We start from the raw sequence: 8,488 nt of genomic DNA on the forward strand, positions 1-8,488 counted from the left end.
AAGAAGATAAGGATCCTTGAGAAAATGTTTGCAAATCATGTATGTGATGAAAGCCTTGTGTCCAGGATATTTGAAGAATTCTCAAAACTCAATAATAAGAAAATGTATAATCAGTTATAAATGGGTAAAAGATTTCAACAGACACTTCACTAAAAGAGATATACGTATGTCAAACAAGGACACAAAAATATGCTCCATAAAATTGTCATTGGGGAAGGTAAATTCAGACCACAATGAGATATCAGGAACCACCTACTAAAATGATAAAACTGAAAAGACTGCTCATACTGGAAGCAGCAATGCAGACCTCTGTCCTCACAGATCGGCAACAAAATGAGTTAGGAGATAATGACACAGAATTTAAGGGGGCAGTAAATTTAAGTCTACTTTGGGTTATGTTGAAGTTACCTCTGTACATCACACCACTCACTCCACCCAACTCCTGAGTTTTCACAGTGAATCATCCTTTACCTATCTTGTTTTTTCTCCTATTTTTTGACTTTTCCTAGCAAAACTCTAAGTGTATGGTATAAGTAATCAGTCTACCACAAACCATTCCCTTTTCTTTTCCCATACTGCCAATCAAGTCCCATGTGGATGATAAACATCTTTCTACTCTTCAGTTAGGAAACTAAAATATTACAGTTTTCACCATACGAATGTCATATAAATAATGTCATAATTTTCAGAATCAACGTCCCTCAACAATGTTCTCAGTTAATGCACAAAAAGAAAATATGAAAATTTTAGCACCAGGTTCAATATCCCTCAATTGTTTTCCCTTAATTTGTGGTGAAAAGAAATGCCCTGACCTGTCCTCTAGACCCACTGTGAGCCCACCCAGTCTGGCCTCCCTGGCTCCATCTGACTTGTCCTGCTTCTTTCTTGGCACGCCAGCTCCATTTACCATGTTATGTTTCTCCAGGGATCTAGCTCCCTGATAACCTAGGCCCTCCAGTGACGAAGGCCCTGTGGATGGCAGGCGCTCACAGGCATCACCTTGTTAGAAATGAAGACGCTCAGGCCCCACCCTGACCTCTGAGACAGAATCTGCATTTTAACAAGATCTTCATGAGATTCACAGGCACAGATTTCAGCTGAAAGTGGGGGGTTAGGTCCAGGTCCGGATGTGAGCTGCAGTTTGCATGAGGAGGACAACTTTCTCGGGGTCGGTGCCTGAAGGGGATCTGGAATTGCGGCCTCATTAAAACCATGCATGATTAGCTTGACAAGACCATACTAATCAAAGCACTCAGAACATCAAAATTTATGGGTAAACTGGAGTTCGTATAAAAATGTGAGAAGTGTCATCTGTGGTGGAAAATAGTGGCATAAAAGGCAATTTCAAGTGTTAAAATAAATAGCACTGTCTACTGTGACTTAATGTTTAGGATTTCAGAGTCTGTAATGCCCTTTGGGACAACCTGGACTTCCCACACATGTCCAAGTCCACAGTGCCCAGAAGAACAGCTTAGCTTTGTCCTTAAGGGGATCCTTGGGTGCCATCAGGAGAATTTTAGTTCTTCACTCCTTCTTCTTCTGGAAAAAGCAAAGAGTTGTACAATCGGTTGAACGTGTTCAGAGAAAATCGATATAAACCACATTTTCCTGAGGTTGTGTAATAAGGCTTCCAAAATGAATCAGTGTGCAGAGTTGATGCCTACGTTATCTCCATTCCTGTGCTACAGAATATTTTTCTACTTAGAAAGCCTGTCTCTTTGAAGGGATGTCTACAATTTCTTATAAGATATGGGTAAGAGAAAAATGAATTCTATAACAGTCAGTATTCTTTATATAGAAAATTTTAAATATGGTTTAATTTACAATAATTTTAGATTGGGTTTGTAAGATATCAAAATATGTGGAAATGAATAGAAAATAGTGAATTTAATGTGTATTTTATTTTAAGACTAAAATTGGGATATGAAAAATAGCTCTAAGACTGAATTCTTCTCTTTTTGGGTATTTTATTTTGTTAACCTAAGTATAATGATTTTCTAAGGTAAATTTTGGTGAATGAGAAAGTTAAGTAACTTAAAAGTGGGCTTGAAGTTTCAGGTCATATGATTCTTATAAGAATATTTTGTATCTGTAACATGGAATTATATATACATATTATAGAATTTAAATCGAAATATAAGGATATCATTAAGCATGTATGTAGAGAATGATATACGTCAACTACATATATCTATATATATCAGGAAATATGTAGAAATTGTCCTTCCACCATGCTTTCCAGAATTTATGACTCAATAAGTACCCATATATCAAGTAAACTTGAGGGCTTTCAATTAATTATTTATTAGGACTGTAGGCAAGAAAGCCATTCCATATAAAAATCTACTTAATAACTGGAATTATAGACATTCATTGTTCATATTGCCTGTATTCAGGATCTAGTTTTGGCTCAGTTTTATTCTGATAAAAAGAAACCCCCAAAACAAACAAAAACCCCTACAACTGGTGGAAAGGAGAGTGCTCTCAAGTAAAAGGAGCAGCAGGAGAGTTCTAATCACTGTAATAACAAAGAGAAAGCAACTTTCAAATATGGAAAGAACTATCAGGCAGTGCCAACATATTTATGAGCAACACAAAATTTACAAAGTAAGATTTGGAATTGATGTATTTTTCATACAAAAATTCCATAGGAATATAAAATTTAGACTTTTCTAAAAAATGGAAAAAATATTTTCTGGACTGACAACCTTGAGAAACTTCAGGGTGAAGATGAATATTCACCCCAACCTCGGAGCCTCCCCATCTTTCTCCACAGCCTTTCAGTGACTTACTCTCTCCCTCATCTGGGTCTTTGCTACACTCACCATCTCTGTCTCTTGTTATTTTCCACTTGCACTCTCCTCCACATTGTTTTGTAACATATTTCCTGCCCCCTTCTCCTGTTCCTTCTCTCCTCTCCATTCCTTACTCTCCTCTCCTTTCTTGTGAAAACTTTCATTAAAATGTTCCAGAGGAAAAAACCCTATACCTTTATATAAGAAGTAGAGAGATGCCAACTGTTCTCCACATTTCTTGGAGTTCTCTGTATCATTCCACCCACTGGTTTCCTTTTCACTTCTTATGATTTTCTGATCTCAACTCTATCACAAAACAGAAATTGCTCTCACTAAAGCCACTACCAATCTTTTAATGTTCACACTTAGTGAAATCAGAGGACTCCTTGTCCTATTAGAGCATTTATTTTGGCATTTGACCTGCTCTTCATTCTTCAGGAGTATCATTCTCTCTACATAGACAACACTCAGCTGTCCAGTATCCCTTTTCCTTCTCCAATAACTCTGCTCACTAACCTTATTTGGTCTCTCCCTAGTCTTTCTTTGGTGAGAACCAGGTTTCTTGGTTGTAACAAGAAATGAGTTAATTGAATATAAATTTACTGTAACACAGAAATGCAAGAAAGATTGGAGGAATTAGCTGAAGAAATGGGCAAAAAAGAAAAAAACAAAGAGCCAACCAATGGCCAAATTCAAGTCCCCTTTCTAACTCAATGAGAACTGCTGTCACTGCTGCTGAAACTGGAATGCAGCTCACACTGACAATGCCACTGCTGTGGATGCGGGATGCATTTGCTGCACTCTTCCTGTTGCTGCCTTTGCAACCAATATTCTCTATGTTCCTGTACCACTTCTCCTTCTCTCCATATTTCACTTGTAGCTTCAGTGGGTTTGATTTGTCAAATCTAGATCAAGTCCTCTCACTCCAGGTACACAAGGAATGGCACAGTCAACTTCTGGCTCTTTTGGCTTCTTGAATGGTGGTAACCTCTGCTGGCCCCAAAGACCATGTGGTAGAAAAGAGGATCAGATGTTGGCTATGTAATATATGTCAATTATCCATTTTATAATCTCTTTAATAAACTTCCTCCAGTTTCTTTCCATGTCCTTCTTGTCTTTACTTTGTGCACTCTTTACAATGATTAGATCATCAATAAATACGCATTCAGCTACCCCAGTGTCTCCAAAGAGATTATTTCTATTAAGGTCTAGCAGACTCATCCTCATAAGCTCTCTCACCTGGATGTTCAGAGGATACTCTCTCCACAAACTGGGCGCTGCGTCTGATTTCTCAATTTCAATTTTTGATGACCATCTGCCCAATCACCAGATGGCTGCTCTCTCCTTCACTGACCACCCCCTTCACATCTCCTATGTCACCAAGTCCTAGTGACTCTATATTCTGAATTCTTTTTCATCTCTCGCTCATTCCTCCTCATCACTCCCAATGTCATATCATTGACTAGGCACTCAACGTGCATTTGAATCAGTAGGAGAGCATTTTTATAATGCAGATATTAGACCCCATTTTTGACACATTGAATCAGTTTCTACAGTAATACCTTACAATCTATATTTTTCACAAAAGAAATTCCTCAGGCATTTCTGATGTTTACTCTGGTTTTTGAACCACTAGACAAGTGTATCAGCTTCCTGGCTAGTATTCCTGAGTCCAATTTTTCCTCCCATAAGCCTGCTTTCTACACTGCCATACATTTATTTTTAAAAATACCTTACAACACCACTCCACATCTCTTAAGTTTTCAGTGCATGGTTATTACCTGAAGAATAAAGTTCAAGATCCTGCACATGTCATTGTATTCATTCCAGTACCTAGGCCCTTCAAACTTCTTTCCAGAATTTCCGTATCACACTCAATGGCATCCCAGACATTTAGCACATACTTAGAAAGACTCCCTTTTTCTAAACCTGTTCTAAATCTGTTCATTTCTAAATCTGTGAACATTTTTTCAACAAAAATTATTGCATTTTTTAAATTTGTTCAATTCCCCCAAAATAGATTCTATCTATTATAGAAGTAATAAAAAATTTAAGAGGAAATTCTGATGTATATATTTTTATCTGAAATATCCTCCCCCAGATGTTCATATTATAAATCCTTCGTGATGTATTTTTTCCTTTACTCCATTTCATTTCAGGCAGCATTCAGTGAAAGCAGGGAAAAGGAAAATGCAACATTGCCGACAGAGTTTACTCTCAAGGGCTTATTTATCAACCCAAGTGGTAAATCCCACTTTTCCTGGTGTTCTTGGTTATATATTTCACCACCATTATAGGGAACCTTGTTCTTATTGCTCTCATATGAAATGATCCTCAACTTCACACCCCCATGTACTTATTCCTTGGAAGCCTGGATTTTGCGGATGCTTGGTTATCATCAACAGTGACCCCCAAGATTCTGGTCAACTTCTTTGCCAAGAGTACGATGATATCTCTCTCTCGATGCATGATACAATTTTTTTTCTTTGCAGTCAGTGTAACCACAAAATGTTTTCTCTTAGCAACAATGGCATATGATCGCTTTGTGGCCATATGCAAACCTTTGCTTTATCCAGTGATTATGACCAATAGGCTATTATGCATTAGGCTATTAGTTTTGTCATTTTTTGGTGGTCTTCTTCATGCCTTAATTCATGTAGGTTTTTTATTCAGATTAACCTTCTGTAACTGCAACGTTATACATCACTTTTACTGTGACATTATACCATTACTTAAGATTTCGTGTACTGGCCCTTCTATTAATTTTCTGATGGTTTTTATTTCCTCTGGGTCAATACAAGTGTTCACCATTATGACAGTTCTTGTCTCTTATACACTTGTTCTCTTTACAGTCTTAAAAAGGAAGTCTATACAAGGCATCAGGAAAGCCTTCTACACCTGTGGAGCCCATCTCTTATCTGTCTCTTTATACTATGGCCCCCTTGCCTTCATGTATGTGCGCCCTAGATCTGCACAAGCAGATGACCAAGATATGGTGGACTCTCTATTTTATGCTATCATCATCCCTTTGTTAAATCCAATCATCTACAGCCTGAGAAATAAGAAAGTCATAGATTCACTGGCAAAAATGTTAGAGAGAAATGTTTAGATCTCATACTACTGTCTATTCTCTTTTTATTAAAACAGTCATACAATTGTGTAGCTTATATGTGCCTCTGTCTTGGTTAGTGTGCATAGATTTTTGAAGTAATGATTAACCTAGTGTTTTAATGAGTTAAGGTATGAGTACCTAGTAAACATCTTAACATATATGCATATGTTACTCAAAAACATATAAATTTAATCAAGTGTTCATGTCATACTAAAATAATTAAGGACAAAAACCAACAAAGTGTTTCATGCCTGTCTTTTTTCATGTGGCTTTATAAATGCATTAAGCACTAAAGTAATGTAGTTCCTAAAAAGGACTCGATCGTAATGTCTTCGATATTAACATCGCTGGCAGCCTGGAGACTCATTTCACATATAACTGCACAGAGGAGGCAAGATTGTGTTTGACTGAATGGAGACAAATCCCAGGAATTCTACTAGCCATCAAAGGTTTTTCATCCCATTTTATTTTGGACATGGTGAATTTCACTTCTGTGGGAATTCAACTCTCATGTCACACAGAGAAATAAACAGAAATGGGAAAACAATGAGGAAAAAAAGAGAAGAGTGTTAAGATAGTGATGTTTGGGCCAAAAAGTGAGAGGATACTGTTAGCCCAGTGTGTTGATGAGTAATGAGAAGGCCGTTTGGCTATCACTGTCTATGATGCCTTGAAAGGCACTTTCCAGCTGTTTGTATTTTGTAGGATAATCTGAAATGCTTCATAATTCAGAAACTAAGAGATGAGATTGCAGAATTTTAGGGGGATGGGCATATAGGAAAAGAAGTCGTAGAATAGGGAGGAAATACTCTCAATATTCCAAGAATTAAAAAAGGAAACTAATTAGATAAAGAAATCAGTAAGATACAGAAGGTATGGAATGTATTGACAATGGGAGACTTTAAGTGCATGCTACCAAAGTTCAAATAATATTAGGAGGATGTGAAGTCATGGTGTTGAGTGCCTGTCTAGGGAAGGCATAAAAATGAGCAACAGTTTGGATGTTTTGTGCCTTGAAAGTCCTTAAACATTAGCTTTCCTCTCACTCCATACTCTAAGTATAATGAGAGACCATCTTCTGGTCCATCCCTGCCCTATCTCTCTCATCACTGTTGCTATACACATTCCCGAGGTACCACTCCAGCCCTCACCCTGATAACTAACAGCCTCTGTGAACTACAAAACTCTAGTAACTTATCTCCTACATCTTGCAGATACTCTCTTACTTCTAATCACTGTTGCCAGATTATTCTTCATAGAGAGAACTCTGATATTCCTCTCAATAACTTTCAAGGTATTGTTATTGAGAACATTCTATGTATACATGGTATGTGTATCTAGATCTGAGTGTGTATATATATGCATTTATTTATATTTATTTGTTCATGTGTATGTAGATATTAAATGATATGTAAACATATTTACATATATAAAGAAAAATTCAAAATACATATATAAGCAGAAATATGTAAACACATGTTATAATATATATATATACTTTATATATATATACTATATATATATACTTTACCCTGAATTTGCTTCCTGGCATTATTTGAAGTTCTTTCCAATAAAACATTAGTTAAACTCTGATGTCTCTTCCTCAACGTTTCTCCTAATGGACACTGTGTGATACCCAAAATGAGTGACTGGAAGCCTTCTGGACATACCATCCTCTTAGGTACAGGTCACTCCACAAAAATGCCTGCCCACAGCTATACGTCTCCATCTTCTTTTACAATTGGAATGCTATCCTTTCTTCAAGGTCTATCTCTAATGTTACAATTTCCAGAGGGCATTCTCAGATGACCCTAAACAGGATAGGAATGATCCCTCATTTGAAACGTTCAGTAGTTTATTTATTATTTTAAGACACAATGGCCTTGTGTAACACCTATTTTGGCATACAGCCTCTTTTAGGTTGTAATTTAGAAGTCTTAGTACTCTTCTTATCTTTGTAGTAAGAGTACATTGCTCTTTGTAATCTTGTAATATGCCCAGGAGATTAGTAGGCCTGGGATGAATGCTGCATGCCAACTCATCTTCTTAAGTTTCTTTCATGACTTTGCAAGAGTCATACACCGAAAATGAATTATTCTTTGATCGAATTATTATTTGATTTACAGTGATGATAGCCAATCAAAACACCACTGCCTTATGTCAATAATGTTAACGAGAGGGACATCTGTTCACTAGAAAATTTGATTGTCAAGCTGGATCACATATTGGACCACCATTCTCAAAAACAATTCACATACAAGGTAATCATGATGCTGTCATATTATGATAATACTTCTTAAGAGAAGGTACCTTCTAAGTCGGACTTATTTGAGGGTAACAGCTAACAGTTGCATCATGATGATTCCCTCTATTTTTCAAGATAAAGAAAGAAGTTCACTAAACATACAACTAGTTTTTGTATTAGTCATGGTTGTACAGAGTACAGAACAAATAAGATGTATATAAATACAAATACCTAGATAAATCTTTATGAATCTACATCTATATCTTAAGTATATCTATATCTAAAGATATTTATTGTAGGATATTGGCTGACATGATTTTGGAGACTGAGTAATCC

At 36.6% G+C, this 8,488-nt stretch overlaps 1 pseudogene; it reads left to right on the forward strand.

The window, feature by feature from the left end:
* The first annotated feature begins 233 nt into the window (after nucleotides 1–233).
* Nucleotides 234–5,904, forward strand: LOC124238124 (olfactory receptor 5H2-like; annotated as a pseudogene).
* The last annotated feature ends 2,584 nt before the right edge of the window (nucleotides 5,905–8,488 follow it).

This window comes from Equus quagga, chromosome 4 (assembly GCF_021613505.1).
Source record: "Equus quagga isolate Etosha38 chromosome 4, UCLA_HA_Equagga_1.0, whole genome shotgun sequence".
Classification (NCBI taxonomy): domain Eukaryota; kingdom Metazoa; phylum Chordata; class Mammalia; order Perissodactyla; family Equidae; genus Equus; species Equus quagga.